This window comes from Bos indicus x Bos taurus, chromosome 3 (assembly GCF_003369695.1).
Source record: "Bos indicus x Bos taurus breed Angus x Brahman F1 hybrid chromosome 3, Bos_hybrid_MaternalHap_v2.0, whole genome shotgun sequence".
Taxonomy (NCBI): domain Eukaryota; kingdom Metazoa; phylum Chordata; class Mammalia; order Artiodactyla; family Bovidae; genus Bos; species Bos indicus x Bos taurus.
Window position 1 is genome coordinate 55,586,337 of NC_040078.1, and position 18,647 is coordinate 55,604,983.

The 18,647-nt window shown below is 40.5% G+C and overlaps 2 long non-coding RNA genes across 3 annotated transcripts in view; one reads left to right on the plus strand and one right to left on the minus strand.

The window, feature by feature from the left end:
- LOC113889657 overlaps positions 1 to 18,647 on the plus strand; it is a 449,340-nt gene that overhangs the window by 121,427 nt on the left and 309,266 nt on the right. The window lies entirely within an intron of this gene.
- Positions 8,922 to 9,850, minus strand: LOC113889656. The gene is made up of 2 exons (XR_003510311.1): positions 9,247 to 9,850; positions 8,922 to 9,140 (listed from the first exon to the last, which is right to left on the minus strand). It is a non-coding gene; the product is annotated as an uncharacterized LOC113889656 (long non-coding RNA).

Genomic DNA, 18,647 nt, shown 5'->3' on the forward strand with positions numbered 1-18,647 from the left:
GGAAACTAGCCCTTGTTCTGGTTCTGAATCTCAACTTGAAGGAAGGCTGTGGACCAGGCTACGTTAATGGGGAAAAGTGACAGTGATTAACACTGTGCTCATGATTGACTTGGGGGAGGTGATGGCACCCCACTCCAGTACTCTTGCCTGGAAAATCCCATGGATGGAGGAGCCTGCTAGACTGCAGTCCATGGGGCCGCTAAGAGTTGGACATGACTGAGCGACTTCACTTTCACTTTTCCCTTTCATGCATTGGAGAAGGAAATGGCAACCCACTCCAGTGTTCTTGCCTGGAAAATCCCAGGGACGGGGGAGCCTGGTGGGCTGTAGTCTATGGGGTCGCACAGATTTGGACATGAATGACGCGACTTAGCAGCAGCAGCAGCATGATTGACTGTACCGAACTGCATAGTCACATTATATGTGGTATAACACCAAGACTGATAGTCTAGAAGAGGTGACCCCTGTGCATTTCCAGAGCAACCTCTGTCTCTATGCCGATCCTTACACACACACACACACACACACACACACACACGTGCTTGTGCTCAAGGCTGAGCTTGTTGGAGGGCAGTTGAACTTTCTAAAGTTCTGATGAGACCCTCTCTCCCTCCTGTGCTATCATCTTACTTCTGGATTTTGGGGTCCAGAAGCTTGCAACTTGAGCTGTCTTGGGAATCACTGTTCTCTCTTTGTTCTAATTTTCTTCTATATATTTTAGAAAAGTAACTCTTCTTGTTTTACCCAAATAGTGCCCCAGTCTATTTGGGTAAATATTTCTATCTAGCTGAACATATCAACATACATGTCAGTTCAGTTCAGTTCAGTCGCTCAGTCATGTCCGACTCTTTGCGACCCCATGAACCACAGCATGCCCTTGATTAATAAAAATTTATAGATTTGAATTATACACAATCTGAGGCAAAATATGTTGTGCTCAATAATATACCATCTAAATTTATAACTGTTAAAAATTATATCTAAATAAATTAAATCCAAAAATTCATGGCAATTGAAAAAATGGGGGATATTGTAGAAATGGTGTCTAACATAGAGATATTCGATACAGGGTAACTAAATAGTTACTGACCTAAATTCATATCTAAAAGTCCTACCTTCTTATATATTCCTAGTTTTCGTGGAACTCTGGGTTCCTGTGATGTGGTGTTATTTCCTTTCACTTTTTGTGTTAACTTTCCAACAGGGAGACAACCAAAATATCATCGTTGATTTAAATCTCTCTGGAGACACCAAATACCAGTGATCGTCTCTTCCCTCTGATTCTCCTCTGCAGAAATTCAGTGTCCAGATGTTTCAGAAGCCAGATGGCCTATGAATCCTCTATCACCCAGAAAGGAAGAAAATATGCATGAAAGTGGAACATTGAAAAGAAAAAATAAATAATTTAGCGTTGGCATTGTAATGGCAACGTACAGGACTGAAGGAAAAGCTTCTTTTTCGAAAGCAGCAACTTAATAAAATGCATGTTATAGGCTCTATCAGCTAGCCAGATTTTCAGCCTTGCCTCTTCTTTCCATCACCATTAAGAGGCTTGCAGAGATCCACACTGTTTAAAGGGCAGACAGCATGGAAGAACTATCATGTACAATTTAAAGTAGCAGCTAAAATTGGAATGGTCACAAGAAAGCCTGTTTCTTTGCAATTAAATTGACAAGCTGTCTATGATTACCCTAGGGAACTTGGCAGCTGAGTGATAAAAAGACTGCAGAGTGTTGAAAGGTCTAACTCAACTTACTAGGTGGACAAAGACCACATCTGCTTAATATACTGATTGGAAGAGTTGTGGAATGTACTTGGCTAAATTAGCTGAGGAGGGATACTACTGATACTTTTTCCTAAGACCCTCTACTCAAAATCCATTTTAGACTTTATCCACAAATGTTTGGAAGCATGCATTGGAAAATAGTTTAACGCAATGCCTGATGCTTATTTAGCATGAAACTATCATTACAAAATGCTAGAGGAACTGAGCATTAATTAAGAAAGTAACAATTAAAAAAAAAAAACCTTTCCATCAAATGTTTGTGAAATTTATATATACTTGAGATAAAAACTGAGTGACCCAAGAGATTTATAGTGATAGCAACAACCTAAGTGTTAAAAGAACATGGATGATTTAATGCAAAATATCAGACAAGGATTACACAGTATTTTTATTGTTTGGTGTTCCTTGAGTTGGGCAAGCTGAAACTTAGGTAATAAAGGAGAAAACAATAATCATATTTTGGGTGGTAGGAATCTGTGAAGTCTAACCCACCCCATCGAGCAATGTCTTCATTTTAGTTAATGCATTCCTTAAAAAGGAAAAATGTACATAAAATGTGAAGGTTTCTTCTGAAACATTTAAAGGCTATTAGTAACATTCAATACTAAATAAGGGCTTCCCAGGTGGCTCAGAGGGTAAAGAATCCACCTGCAATGCAGAAAATGAGGGTTCAATCCCCAGGTCAGAAAGATCCCCTGGAGGAGGAAATGGCAACCCACTCTAATATTCTTGCCTAAAAAATCCCATGAACAGAGTAACCTGGTGGACGCAGAACAGACGGTTGCCGAGTCAGACACAACTGAAGCACTGAGCACACATGCCCACTAAATAAATAAATGATGACTATACCTACTCATCGGAGAAGGCAATGGCACCCCACTCCAGTATTCTTGCCTGGAGAATCCCATGGACGGAGGAGCCTGGTAGGCTGCAGTCCATGGGGTCGCTAGAGTTAGACACGACTGAGCGACTTCACTTTCACTTTTCACTTTCATGCATTGGAGAAGGAAATGGCAACCCACTCCAATGTTCTTGCCTGGAGAATCCCAGGGACGGGGGAGCCCGGTGGGCTGCCGTCTATGGGGTCGCACAGAGTCGGACACGACTGAAGTGACTTAGCAGCAGCATACCTACTCATGTATCTATTATTTCTGAAGGCCGAAGAAAGTTTATTTCAGCAAACCTGCAAAATGTTTTGTGACTATTTCCAAAGTAGGATTATGCTAAACAGGATTTCTGAAGCAGAAGTGCACTGTATACTACCTTGGCATTCATTTCAAAACCAGAGATTTTCTAATGAGCTGGTTGACATTGGCTGGTCTTTGGTACTTCAACAAAATTATTTAAAGCTTTAAATCTTTCAAATGCTCAGTGGCTTCAACATTAGATAAAGATTCCCCAATAGTATGTTTGGATTAATGAAATGATAATATACCTTATATTAGTTTGGCCCATTACATTTTACAGTGATTTTTGCAACCAAAATCACTTTTTTTCTTCCCCATCACAACTCTGCAGAGTGGAATTTGTTGTCCCCCATTTTAAAGATGAAGGAAGGGAAGCTCAGAAAGGTTAAATGAGTAACTTGCAGAAGGTCACATTGTAATTGGCAGTGCTGTGTCTCTTTGCACTGCAATCAAAGGAAGACAAAGAGCAGGGTCTGGTGTGGAGCATTGCATGAGACGTTTAAAAAAGTTCATTTGTAAAACCTAAGTCAGCACATTTGTGTAAACTGAACACTCAAACTTCCCTTTTGGGATAACTAGATGAGATGATACATCTCGGCCGACGCCTTCAACCAGACTCCTAAGAATCTGCATCTAATTATTGAGGAAAAAAATATATGTACTTTTCCTTCCATAATGTTGAAGGTTATACACTTATATACTTATTACTTGCTTTTTCTAAGAAAATGTGCATGTAGTAAGAGGGCTGCTATAACATTGCCGTTTTCCCAAAAGACCCCACTGTACAATGCCTGGCATAAAAGTAGGGTGGGATAAATGATTTTTACACAAACTATGATTTCTGAAAGATAGCAACCAAATCTTGCTTCAAAATAATAGTTTTAGATTCATCAACTCTTGTTTATCCATAGAAATAGGGACTAGGAATAGCATGGATAATTGAAATCCACAAACACAAGCTTTATTTTACAAGTAGCTTCAATCTCCTCTCTCAGCAAACCTCAAACTATAGCCAACAACATAGCTAATAACATAATTAGGTTGACTGATTTGAGGTTTGTCACTGTCCCCCAACTCTGAACTGCTACTCAGGTTGAGGTACTACTGAGTGGATAAAGAGTTTATAAAAAAATAGGTAACAGGATAAATAAAATTGAGTTGATTGGAGTAAGACATCTTTCTGTTTTATTTTGATAACTATGATATGTGCATGTTGGTGCTTTTCATGACAAAGATGTCCCATGATAAAAACATATTGTTCATATGTCTTCCTTTTATATCACTGATTCAGGTCCCAATTCCTGAGCCCATTCAGATACCTTCATACTTGTCTTGTGTATTAAAACATTACTTTATGTTACTCATGCATTTATGATAAGCTCACAAATAAACTTCCAGCAGCAAGGATGAAAAACCCTTTACAAATATAGCATAGTGTGGGATTAAGATTCAGCATGGAGTATAGTATCTTTATAGTAATATTGGGGGTCTTGACAGCCTTTAAAAATGGTCAGGCCACTTGATAACTTTACAAATATGCTAATTCTTTACCCAGGAGACGTATGGGGATGCCATATCTCATAGGGAGGTATGAACATTATTTGATATCTTTATTTTACAACAGTGCTACATGGTATACCAACACAGAGTGGTTGTATGAATTAGCGTGGGGGCAACCAACACCTTCCAGAATTGCAAACCCTAATGAAGCCGCACTGGTTCTCTTTTCAGTATCAAGTTTTCCTTTTTAACTTACCAAGATAATTTGGATTTTCTTGGGACAGCTATGTGTTCAGTTAAAATTTATCACCACCCCCGCCCCCCACCAGACTCTTTTCCAGCTAAAGCCATGTGACCTAGACCTACTTCTATCCAGTGATATGTAAACAGAAATCTCTACTGGGTGAGGCTTTTGGCAAACTTTTTTCTATAAAAAAAGGCCAAACTCAGCTGGTACATATCTTTTACTCTCCCCCCACCCCCTTTTTTTTCTTGGAATAGACATCTTGGGGGCAAAACATCTCTGTTTTATTTACCATAAGATGGTAAAGGGGCCATCTTGTGACCACAACAACAACAACAAAAAATAAAAAGCATGTTAAGGATGATAGACAGGAAGGAGAGGAAACTGAGTTTCTTGTGGAATTGTAGGGCTGCTGAACTAGTCCTGCCTGGTCTCCCAGTAAGTGAAAAGCAAAGAACTATTTAATTAAGCTAGCTGAGTAGGGTTCCTGTTCCAAACAGGTGAAAGCAATAGAGTCTGATACAATAGTTTTGTTATGGTTTCTGAGAATACAGATTCCCAGTACTCTGCTTTGGCAGTCACTCTTACATTCTTTTCATATCCCCTGAAGTCATGACACACTGTAGTCAAAGTTTCTTCTGGCTGTTGGTCATACATTTGCTGGCTAATCCTCTCAGGCTACAATAATGTTTATAATGCCATATATAAAGTCCAAGAACTTCTACTAGTTCTTAATTGTCTAATAATTCTTACATTTGGTTTCTTAGACCAATTTCTTAATGGTGTCTCAAGTCACCATAAAACGTGTAATTTAATATCCAGAGTGAGACATGTATATATTCAGGTATACACATACACATATTTACAACAGGTCTTATGTATACAGCACTCTAACAAATCAATGTCATACAGTTCAGTGCTGAACAAAGTATGCCTGGGATTCTTTTTTCAAACTTAAGCCCTCTGAAAAAATGTGTTCATGGGATCATGTAGAATTAAACTGTGATTGCCAATAGCCCATTGGAATTATGAATAAGTGACTTTTCTGATACATATTGGAGATGGGGAATATTACAAGGTGATGTCTGTGGTTGGAAAGAAACCATCATGAAGTTAACAAGCAGATCATGAATTAAGCTATCAAACAATTTCCCCCATTTTTTTTTTTTAAACTTTTTCTTAAGAAAACATCCCACAGTTCTGCAACTGAGCTAAGGGCTTAGAGTACTTATTACACTATTGTTGTGCTGTCATGTCCGACTCCATGATCCTATGGAGTGTAGCCCGCCATGCTCCTCTATCCATTGGATTCTCCAGGCAAGAATACTGGAGTGGGTTGTCATGCCCTCCTCCAGGGGATCTTCCTGACCCAGGGATCGAACCCACGTCTCTTGCATCTTCTGCATTAGCGGGCAGATTCCTTATCACTAGCGCCACCTGGGAAGCCCTGTAAGTACATTATCTATGTACATGTAGTATCCCCCTGGTGGCAGGTTGGTTGGCTGGGATCATAGATATTCACCTGCTTCCTCAGCATCTGTCATGTGGTGGGTGCTCAGCACATACTGATTGAATCAAATATAGTGAGGAAGGAAAAGAGTGTCAATAAGGAATTTTGAATCGCATGCTTTTTTCTTCTAATTCCTTTTCATTATGGCTTCCAGAGAGAAGGGCAGAATGAGTAGAAATAGGGCAGATGTAGGGGTTTTGACACTTGTTTTTAGCGGATTGTAAATCCTAGAAAATCTTGGTCAAACCAGGACAGATAAATAACTTGTACTTTTTACCTTTGGAGGAATGTAGATGGCAAAGCTATCCTTAAAAAAACTTAATAACCAGGGAGGGAAGATCCCTAATTGTTTAAAATATCTATATAATCATAAACAATGCTTTACATGCCTTATGGATCTCCTACTTAAATACTTTTTTTAGTCCACATACTAACTTTATGTAATATCTATTTTAATAAAATGTTCTGTTTTTGTAAGGAAATTTTAATTGAATGGGGGAAACAAAGACATCATTATTCATTAGAGATGAATTATTTGTGAGGAAATGATAACTCACGATTGTGTGCAGGTTTGTCTATGAACAGACAGTAAACATCACAGGGTATGAATATTTTCATTTGTCAGATTAGCAGCAATTTCTGTCTATTGCTCTGTGTAAGGGGAGCTGGCATCTCTGATAATAACCTTTGAATTAGACACTGGTTTATATTGTATGTGGTCGTCATCAGTTAACCAGGGTAACCAGGCAAACAGTACTGTGTGGGTACATTTTCTGCCCATACAGAACTCAGATTCCTGGCCCCTTAAGGAGGAATGGCTCTCGAAGGAGATTAAGTGCCATAAAGTATCGCAGAACCCAGGGTTTCAGACACACAGCTGCACAGTTTACCTGCTTAGAGCATTAGACTCTTGCTCAAACTGGTTAGTCTTATTATTTTTTTTTAGGACAGGAAAAAAACCAAAGAATTTTGGCTGTAAAATCTTACCTTCTTTTCCATCTCTTCAGTGTGAACCAGGAGTAATTAGATAAAGTATGACTGGTCAGTGTACTTTCCATATTGATGAACTGAAATAAATTTTGTTTTTTATTACTTTCGAGTGGCCCAGACATTTCTAAAATGTGGATGTTTTCAAGTGACAACAAGAGACATTCATTTCTTATACTTAAGCTAATAAATTGAAGAACCCTGTAGAATACATTTTTAATTTATACATCAGGGTAATGTGAAACAGGAAAAAGCAAAGAATTCTGAGGGCATCTTTTCAGAACCCCACCTAACTGAACAAATCCTAATCATAGGAAAGAGAAGTGGCATCACTAGAGGGTGCACCCACAGGGATGAGAAAGCCTGAATTTTCTATGCCAGGCATGGAGCTGCTGGGTGACCCTGGACAGTGTGCTTCTTCATCTAAGGATTGGTGGGTTTTAGGACACTCTCCATGTCTGAGCAGACAAAGTACCCTTGATGTGGGTCAAGCCCTGGCATTCCTATCATGTTCCTGGATGAAACTCTTCACCTTGACTGTGTCACTGTCTGGCCATTTCGGTGTCTCTGGCCTCCTTACTAGTTTATTCTCATGAGCCGGTATGTCAGCCTTTCTTCCTCAAAAGCATCACATAAGGAATCTTTTGGACACCAATTCTCCATCTGCCTGTCTACAAACATCCCATGGACTTTTCCTTTCTTCTCTTGTTCTAACTTTGGTCCCATGTTTTATACATCATATAAACCACTTACTTTCTCGCCACAGTCCTTATTTTTTCCAGATCATTTTTTACACAATCTCTGCCCTTCACATAGCTTCCCTATTACCATGTGGCTCCTAATTCTTTGAGAACTCATTTTATCATCTGGATTTATTGTTTGAACCCTTCCCACATCCCATGAATTCTGTCACTGCATTCCCTTGATTTCCCTGTGGTTCCTGAAACGTTGCTTTGGAGTCCTTTCCCAGTTTCTTTCCCTTGATCTGTACAAGAGGTTAGGGGTGGAGAGAGACCACTGGCCTGGGAGTAGGGAAACCTGGAGTGTGGAGGGTGAGACCAGAGGAGAGTGGGCAGTACTTAATGCTGTCTCCATTTCTTACCAAATAAAGTAAGGAGGTTGCCTCTGGCTCACAATTCCATGATATTAGGATTTCTTTGTACTTAGAGGAATTAGGGAAAATTACAATGTGATTCTTGCACCAGAAAAATTAACTGCCACTGTATGAGCTATTCATTTAGCAAAAACAAGGTAATCACAGGTTTACCTGACACTGTGAAAGATGGGATTTGGGCCTCAGGGTCGCTTACTCGCTTTTTCTGAAGCAGAAGCAAGCTAGTGGTTTATTAGATTGGATTAAAACTGGTCCAGTTAAATAGTCAACTGCATGTTACAAATGAAGTAAACATGAGCTCCTCTCTACTTTTCCCAACTGGATTTTTAAGATATGTTAGATGTCTAGGATCGAAGTTTCCATTCTGTAATAATGGAAAATAATCACGGCTTTTATTTTAAACAAAAGCCATTGCAGAGGTGGATCCAGGATGCGAACAAAAATAACGCATTATTACACAGCTGACATGGTACATTTGAGGTATAAAACACTGCACTCTCTATAAACAAATGAAAAGCCCGAGTCAGTTCTGTTAGGCCCGAGCTATGATCGATTGCAAACGGAGAGTTGCAAAATAAGTAACAGTCTGGAACGATGGTTTATCAACAGTTTTTATTTTCCTGAGACAACTTTATCCTAGAAAGCTGGAAAAGTGCGGCGCCGTGATTGGGAGAGGATCCTGTGATTTTCGAAGTGTTTTCAGTTTCATCGTCTAGGGTTTGTACTCAGCAAAGTTGCTTTCACAAACTCCCACACAACATGTATTTGAGTACTACAGCTCTCAGAGATTTTATTAGCCCCTTGTGTTGGCCCTGAGAAAAAAAGCACACGAAAATTTAAGTCGCAAACTGGAAACTGTTATTTTGATTCTTCAAAAAACAAAGCAAAACCCACAAAATCTGAAAATGCTCAGCTTACCTTTGTGGGTTGCTTTTTCTTTCTCTTTTCTTCAAGGGAAGGAAATTGGCGGGGTGGAAGCATTTTTTTTTTTTTTTCCCTCTCCTGATCTTTTCTGAACAGTCGTTTAAAAGGGGATAATAAACTCATCTCCTTCAAGGCCCGTTCTTTTTTGTGCGTGATGGGGAGCTGGGTGGAACAGGGCCCGCGCATCTCACAGCGCCATTCCTGGTTTCTTCGAAAGTGGCTGCCCTCACGGGCCCAACGGGCAGCTCTCATCTTCTCTCCTAATTAGCAATTCCCAACTGCCGGGACCCCCAGCCCCATTCGAGGGCGGGGGTACACAGCCCGCCGGCCTTGGAGTAGCCCACCACCTTCCCACCCGGCTAGCTAATTGTTTCCCAGTTTATTCTGCATCGGGAGAGTGAACGGGGGTAGCGAGGACTTCAGCGCCTCCGGGGCCTCCCCCCTACCAAGGCGCAGGCGGGAAGCTCCCGGAGCGGAGGTGCGAGGGGACCGCGGGGCAAGGCGGCCATCACCCCGCACGCAGCCGCGACAAAAGGCTGCGGCGCAGCGGCCGAGGCGTGAAGCCCGGGCGGCGGGCAGGCGGCGGCGGTGCGCCCCGTTGAGCCGCTCCCGGGGCGGCCCCAGCGGCAGCTGCGGCGAGAGGCGCGCGGGCGGCGCGGGGAGCGGGCAGGACGCGCCCAGAGACACGCGGAGAAAGGGCAGCGCCGCCGCCTGCTGCCGGCCTCGGTGCGGTTAATCACGCGCTCCCCTCTCGCTGCTGATTTGCAAGAGCAGATTAATCAGAGCGCGCGGCTTGATGAAATTTGCTGTTATTGTGCCCATTTTTAGCAACATCTTTTATTATCTTCATTATTCATTTACAGGGGACCGGCATCAATTATGCAAATGAGTTCACAGACTTTGCAGATTACTTCATTTGCCGCTATTGTTTGTGGAAATTTAATTATTAAATATTATTAAGCTTGCGTTTTCTTCAATTTTCCAAGGCTTAGTTTCATTTGATTTTTCCTCCAGCTGCTCTTCTTTCCTTTCAGTGCCAAAACAGCTCCTCATCAAAGCGGCTCTGGCATGTGAAGACCAAATAAAATCTCCTCAATTTAATAATTTTGATGTTAGTCCCTTGTTCTCAGCTGCTTGCTCAAAGCAATGCAGAGAGGAACGCAGAGCACATTCAATTTAATGAGCAGAAATTGAATTCAAGTTTGTTCGGAATTGACTTCAATTAAGCAGAGTCTTAATGATAAATTAATCTCTTTTCTTTATTCCCTAGAATTTGTTTTTCAAAGTAGGAAATTGGACTACATTGAAAGACCAAATAAAGAATACCAATTTTAACTAGATCGTGGAACTGATAGCAAAATTTAATTCTTTATAGGAACGTACTTGGACAAATAGCATTCTTTCTATGGCATGTATTATAATTTATATTCATTGTTACCACTTACACTTCCATGGCATGGATAAAATGGCAGTTGAATTAAATATGTGCTTGTAATAGACTTCAGAGTTTTAATCTTTATTAAGAAACTCTAATTGAATGCATAATTAGCTTTTCAGGCTTTAGGAAATTCAGTTTAATATCTATGTGAACTGAAAACATTGATCAGAATTTTAAAGCAATTTTTATGAATGTGTTTTTGAGAAGAAATTATCAGGCTGTCTATAAAATGGCATTTTAAATTGAATAACAAGAATCTGAGGCAAGGAATTAGGTTCATCCTGTGTTGTTGTATAGAGGGAGCCAGGGCTTCCATGGAACCAGGGCCAGCACTGGTAATTCTAAGTTCCTTTTATTAAAACTTCTAATGTTCCTCCAGGCCACGAAATCCATTATTCCTGTCCAGACTTGCTGAAAATCAAACTCGAAGCTACTTGGGGATTTTAATGAGGGCGTCCATATTGATTGTATGGTTATGGTGCTTGGGTTTGCTGCCACTGTCAAAAATGTACCTGACATTTTTTTTCACCTGAATCATGGATCATCTTTTCTGGAACATGCAGAGTATAATTCTCCATGCTCCACTTTGCAGAGAACTCTATCTACATATGCCAAATGTTATTATTGCTGTTCCTTCAGGAGTGACCTTAGACGAGACGATGTTTGTTCCAAAGAACTTCAAGCTGTTCACTGTGGTATATTCATAGTCACAAATTTAAAATACATCAGTGTGAGAAAATACATTTAGGCTGTGTACTGTCTCATAGAGTGCATGGGTCTGCTTCCCCTTGCTTCCTGCTCTTTCCATAGATGCATTTATTACTCTTACCCTCTCAGATGTAGTACGTGCCAACTTGACTTGGTCGTGAATTTTAAAATGAATTGCCTGTGATGGAGATTATCTTCTTTGTGTGACAGTACAGCATTGTCATTTCTAGCACTTTTCAGGGTCTACCTGCTGTATGTTAGAATTAAAGATTTATACAATAATAGAATTTTAAAACTGACAGGCAGCTTAAAAATCAACTGATCCAACTCCTATGTTTTATAGGTGAGGAATCAGGTCCGTAAATGTTATGTAATTTTCCCAAGTCTACAGAGGCAGAGTCAGGACTGAAACTTGCAAGGGTACTAACTTCTTCAAGGAATCTGTTTTTTTCATTCTTCAAGGCTACTTCCAAGTTGGGTAGTGACATCTTTGAGTAAGTGGAAACTAGTTTAAAAAAGACAGGAATTAATTTATTGTCTTGTTCAGACTGGGAAATATATTGATTAAAGTGCATAAAAGCACACACAAACTCGGTGAGCCTATTTATCTGGAACTTAGACAGTTGGGAAGCCTAAATAATGGGATTGCTTTGTGCTCTTCTTTAGTGAGAAAGGAACAAATGAAAAGTTAATAAGCTAGTATCAGGAATTTTTTAAACAAAAAAACCCAGGAAACTTTATAGTGCTATTGGCTCTGTGCATATTAAGTCCTATATTCTACAGTGGAGGTTGACAACATTTTAAATGAGTATTTCCAGCATTAAAAAATTCCACCCTCCTTGAAACACTGTATCCCAAACCTCCTTCATTTCCTTGCAATCTTTCATTTGTTCAGCCTTAATGAGCTGTGAGTCCTGAGCAATTTGCTAGACGTTGAAAATATGAAGACTGATAAGGCTGTAAGGAGGTTACAGTCTAGCTAGGGGAAAAACAGAGAAAGGAACCAATAATTATTGTATGAAATAGTAAGTGTCCTAAAGCACCTAGAGTGCCAGGGATGTGTGGAGGAGGGGCATCTAAAGTGGACTGGGAGGCCTGGGAGAGCTTCTCCCTGCCGTATTTATTTGAGCCCTCCTCCAAAGGCAGTCATTAAGGTGAAGGTGATTGTGGTCTGGGGTGGGGTAGGGTGGGGAGGGATGGGTGCAAGTTAGGTTTTACCAGGTAGAAGAAAAAGCAAGTGGGATGCCAAGACAGCATGACATGAAATGAAAGCTGGCTGTAGGTTTGTGCTCAGGAGCGCCGTAGATTGAACTACAAAGCCAGGGGTCAGATCAGTAAGTGCTTTTTGTATTAAATTAAGCATAAGTCTTCCCTGGTGGCTCAGTCGGTAAAGAATCCGCTTGCCAAATGCAGGAGACGCAAGAGACTCTGGTTTGATCTCTCGGTTGGGAAGATAACCTGGAGAAAGAAATGACAACCAACTCAGTATTCTTGCCTGGGGAATCCCATGGACAGAGGAGCATAGCGAGCTACAGTAAATGGGGTAGCGAGAGTCTGACACATCTTTGCGACTAAACCACCATGAAGCATAGGTCATGTCTCCATTTGTCTCAGTCATGGGTGGGAGAGGAGGGGGTGTTGGAGACACCTATTTACGCAGCTTCCTTGAGAGGACAAATACATATTCCTGGATCATAGCAATCTTATCCTCATCCCTAACTAATATCTATGTTAGCAGTGATCAGCTGTAACATAAAACAAGTTAGGTGTTTCCCAGGTGGCTCAGTGGTAAAGAATCTGTCTGCCAAGCAGGAGACTCTGATTTGATCCTGGGTTGGGAAGATCCCCTGGAGAAGGAAATGGCAACCCACTCCCATATTCTTGCCTGGGAAATCCCATGGACAAAGGAGGCTGGTGGGCTGCAGTCCATGAGGTTGCAAAAGAGTCAGACATGACTTAGCAACTAAACCACCACCACAACAAAAGCAAGTTAGAGGAATTTGGGGGATGGAATAGAGACAGGAAATGGGAGGAGGAAAGCAGAAAAATAGAATGGAGATGTGGATGAGGGCGGAAAAGAGGTACCTGAAATGAACTATTCACAGCTTGTCTAGGGCCCAGCTAGGTCTCTTCCAACAATGCCATTAAAATAATCCACGTACCTTCTGTTCATGGATAATGGCTAGAATCTTATAACTTCTACCCTGATCATACTGTATAATTAGAATTTGTAATGACTGTAATGTTTGTAATGACTTTCTAAGAACTCAAGACCCCAGTGAAATCAAGACAGATTTATAAACTTTTATTAAGTCTTGTGAGAATACTGCCCACATTTTGAGAATCAGTCTCTTTCTTATGGTGAATATGAATAGTTCATTTAACTTAGAGTTAAGCAAAATACAACATTTCCCCACCATTCTAAATAATTTACCTTACTAAATCACATTTTATTTTGCAGACCTAAAAAATTGAATTTTCAATCTTCAGTTCAGTTCAGTTCAGTTCATTCCAGTTCAGTCGCTCAGTCGTGTCCGACTCTTTGCGACCCCATGAATTGCAGCACTCCAGGCCTCCCACCTGGAGTTCACTCAAACTCACGTCCATCGAGTCAGTGATGCCATCCAGCCATCTCATCCTCTGTCGTCCCCTTCTCCTCCTGCCCCCAATCCCTCCCAGCATCAGAATCTTTTCCAGTGAGTCAACTCTTCGCATGACGTGGCCGAAGGACTGGAGTTTCAGCTTTAGCATCAGTCCTTCCAATGAACACCCAGGACTGATCTCCTTAGAATGGACTGGTTGGATCTCCTTGCAGTCCAAGGGACTCTCAAAAGTCTTCTCCAACACCACAGTTCAAAAGCATCAGTTCTTCGGCACTCAGTTTTCTTCACAGTCCAACACTCACATCTATACATGACTACTGGAAAAACCATAGCCTTGACTAGACAGACCTTTGTCGGCAAAGTAACGTCTCTGCTTTTGAATATGCTATCTAGGTTGGTTGTAACTTTCCTTCCAAGGAGTAAGTGTCTTTTAATTTCATGGCTGCAATCACCATCTGCAGTGATTTTGGAGCCCCCCCAAAATTAAGTCTGACACTTTCAATCTTCAGTGCCAGAAAACTAAGCATACACAAAAGTGTAGCACACACAAAAACATAGCATACACAAAAGCACTTTATATACAAATAAGTGACATTTTCTTCCAAATTGAAATAAAAAAATCTAGGCAGAATTTCATAATTTCAATGATAAAAGTTTATCACATGTTGAAAAAAATTTGAGAAATGTTTTAAAGTAGTAGGAATCCATTCAAAAACCATAAGACAAGTGATGTCACTTCATAGTGAAGGTTGTATTTGTTATCTATGGTTGATACAATTCAAAGAGAGGTTTGTTTAAAGATCTGCTCAAACTTCAGTTAAAGGTGGGAGGGTGGTAACTTACCTCTATATCTGTTAGTTTAAGCTGAATTAAAACTTCAGCTAAGATCATTCACCACAGCCAAGATATGGAAACAACCTGTGTCCAGCAACAGATGAATGGATAAAGATGTGACTTTATGTGTGTGTGTGTGTATGTGTGTGTGTATATATATATATATATGCATATTTTAGCTTTAAAAAATAAAGGAATCTTGCTTTTGCAATAACATGGATGTACCTTGAAGGCATTATGCTAAGTGAAATAAGCCAAAGACAAACACTGCATAGTCACTTACACATAGGATCTAAAAAATGTCAAACTCACGGAAACAGAGTAGAAAAATAGTTGCTAGGGGCTGAGAGGGTGGGGGAAATAGGGAGAGGTTGGTAAAAGGGTTCAAACTTTCAGCTATAAGATGAATAACGTCTGAGGATATAAAGTAAAACATGATGACTACAGCAGTTAACACTGTATTATATAATTGAAATTTGCTAAGAGACAGAATTAAATGTTCTCAATTCCCCCAAATATAAGTGTGACGTGACAGATCCTTTCACAGTGTAAATGTATATCAAGTCACCATGATGTATGCTTTAGGTATCTTACAATATTATTCATCAATTGTATCTCAATAAAGCTGAACAAAAATACTGGCTAGGAAAAATTCTGTCTAAGGGTGAGTATAAGATTATGTGTCCTCTACATAACCAGTTAATTGGGTATAACATTAGAACTGTAACCCAACTAGGTTTTTTTTGCCCAAGCCAAGCAAGCCAAAAACACTGACATGCTGAAATTTGCAGCCGAGGGGGATATTCACAAGGCAGTCAAGCAAGGCAAAGAGAGAACCATTCTCAAATCTGCCTCCTCAAGAAAGGGGCTGAGGTATTTTTGCAACAGTGAATAAGGAAGCTGAGCGGTCCAGGGTGTGGGGAGCATCTGGAGGGTGGGGAAAAGTGTTTGGAAAAAGTTGTGGTAACTGTCATCCTGCAGGTGTGACTAGACTATGGGCGTCTTCTGAGGGTGGAGTTTACGTCAAAAGGTCACCCCGTGGACACACGCGCATGCCCAGTTGAAGGGTTGGGGGCAGGGAGGTCTCAATGCGACTCTGCTGACTCTCTCTGCTCAGCTCAAATCTGATGGCGCTGACTGCTAGGTCCCGGAAAGTAACTGGAGTTTGCATCCTGTTGTTCAGGCCACGTGCCAGATTGTAGGACAAGTAAGTCTTAAAACAACCTTAATTAGTGAAGGCAGGTGACACTGATTTAACCCATGGTTTCAGAGCCCCAACTACTAGAGGTTATTTTAGAATCACTGATGAGAGAATATGTCTTTTCTACCTCTCTCCTCAGTAAGTTAACCCTTATCTTGTTAGGCTTGCCCAAACACACTTTCTGTCTTATTTATCAGCTTTATAACCCCGAATCCACCCATCAGGTTCTCTGGTTCTTGTCCTTCAGTCTCTCATGGGTTCCCCATGGAAAATTGTGTTTCCTGAGCTGCCTGTCCATCTGAAGCAGCAGAAGTGCTATTTCAGACTTAGAGCCTCTTTTCTTTCCATGGTTATCATACTGCTTTACCATTTATTCATTTATTGAGGATAACATAGGTTTTGTAAACCCAATGTGCTTTACCGTATTTTGGTGTTCCACTTAATTTGATGCGACTGACATTTATTGAAACCCTGAGTATAAGGTGCTGCATGGAGAGTCTGGGAGCCTCAAAGGTGAACAGGATGGTTACTCTGCCCTGTAGCAGTGCAAAAGTGAGTGGGCAAAATAACCAAGGAGTAAAGAATTGTCAACAATGTGCTGTGTAACAGAGATGGTGTCAGGGGCCTGAGGCAAGAGAAGGAAGGATCAGTTTAGTAGGAAGGAAACTTGACTGAGTGTTCAAGTCAGAGCTGGAGTTTGTTAAGGTAGAGAAGGTGGCAGTGAACTAGAGTGGGTCTCATAGTCAGATAACTGAGTTAGAAGCTGCCACATACTTGCTGAACCAAGTGTTTCAATCACCTCCCTGAAACTCAACGTTCAAGAACGATAATATCCACCTTGCAGGGCAGGTGGCCATATATACCTGTCAGAGTACCACCAACAAACTGCACATCTGAACTTTTTGCTCAGAGTTCTTTAGATTGGTGAAGGAAAGAATTTGGCCTCTGGTTAATGCTTTCTCTCACATTTTTTTCTTCAGTGTGCCTGGAAGAAAGGTCAGGTCTCAGGGTGAGGTCTACAGGGAGGGTGGGGCTGGGGAAAGGAGGCAAGCAGATGTTCCTGCACTAGAGCCAGGTGGGTGCGTGTGGGTGTGTGTGTACGGGTTTGTTTCTGACCTTTTATTTCTTTCTGCTCTGGTTTCCTCACAAAGAAAAGGGATACATTTGGGAGAAAAAAGTAGAAAAACCTTTCTCCTTTCCTTATAATCCTTCTACCAACCTATTGTTTGTATGCCTAAACTTCCTGGCAAGCGTTAAGTACTCAATAAATTTATAATGAGTAAATGTTAAAAAAAAAAAAAGCTGGGAAACAAGACAAATGGGATAAAAGGGATCTAGTTTGAAGAGTTCCTTACAGCTTTGGCTTTTTTTTTTTGAGGATAAGGATTGTATCTTCCGTTCCTCACCTCCTTCTTCTCCCCATTTTGGGTGAATGATTTTCAAGTATAGAGACATATCATATAAAAATCAAAAGTATCTTAACTTGGTTTCCTTTTGGGCAGAGAAAGAGTGATATAAAAATGTTAACTTTGATGGATTAGAAACGTAACAACAGGGAACCAAAATGTGCTTACAATGAACTTGCATGCAATATTGTGACACGTCACTGGGGTGAGTAATGACATGTGGAAATGAAAAAAAAAAAGGAAAATCCAAGCAAGAAAGATGGGGATACAGAGGCAGAGGGAGTAGAGAGAGAGAAAAATAAACTGGAAAAATGAAATAGAATGGAAGAAAGAAGGAAAAAGAATGGAAGAGGTGGATAGAAGAGAGAAGATCATGAAAGAAAAAGGAGAGAAAACTTAGAATCTGCCATATAGGACACATTTTTTTTTTCCATACTGAGGAATTTATTTCTGCAGTGAGTTTCACAGCATTGTCACCTCATCATATTTCCTCAGAATTCTCATAAGCCACTGTTTATAGCTGTTTAACTGCTACTTACCTTTGGATTTTCAAGGGCTTGACTCATAATAGGATAGATAATCATAGTAGCCTATCCCAGGGAAATAATGTATCTCTTGGCATATTATCTCTGGCACATATCTGGGCCCTGAGAAAGGATTTCCATGTTCCTACATTGAGAAGTTGGAAGGTTTTTTGAGATTGTCTCCTCTCAAGAGCAGACTTTGATTTACCCACCTCCGCATATTACCATTCTATCTTACAACTAGGTAAGCATCATTTTCTCTAAGCCAGATGCGCTTTTGAAAAGATAAATCTTGTTTAGCATTGTATTTCCTTCTGGAAAAAGCTGTTCTTAAGTCACAGGAAGGCAGCATAGCCACCAGCTGAGAACACTCTAGAAATGAGAGCCAGGGGCAGGGGACTTGGCAGGAAAGGTATTCATGGGAAGTTACCAGGTTTTCCTATTCAGAAAGTATTATTCTGTTAAGTTAGTGGATAAACTAAAGCTGAATTGAGAAAGGAAGATAATACTGAAAAAGTAATAGTCTGAACTTCCTGTTTTGTGGCAGTTTCATGAAGTTTTAGGAACCATCTTGCAATGAGAAGAACTGTGACTTTAATGCAGCTTTGAAATATAGAATAAACCCCGGAAGATTTTTTGTTTGTTCTTCTACTTGTTTCCATTTCCATGAGTAGCTATCTG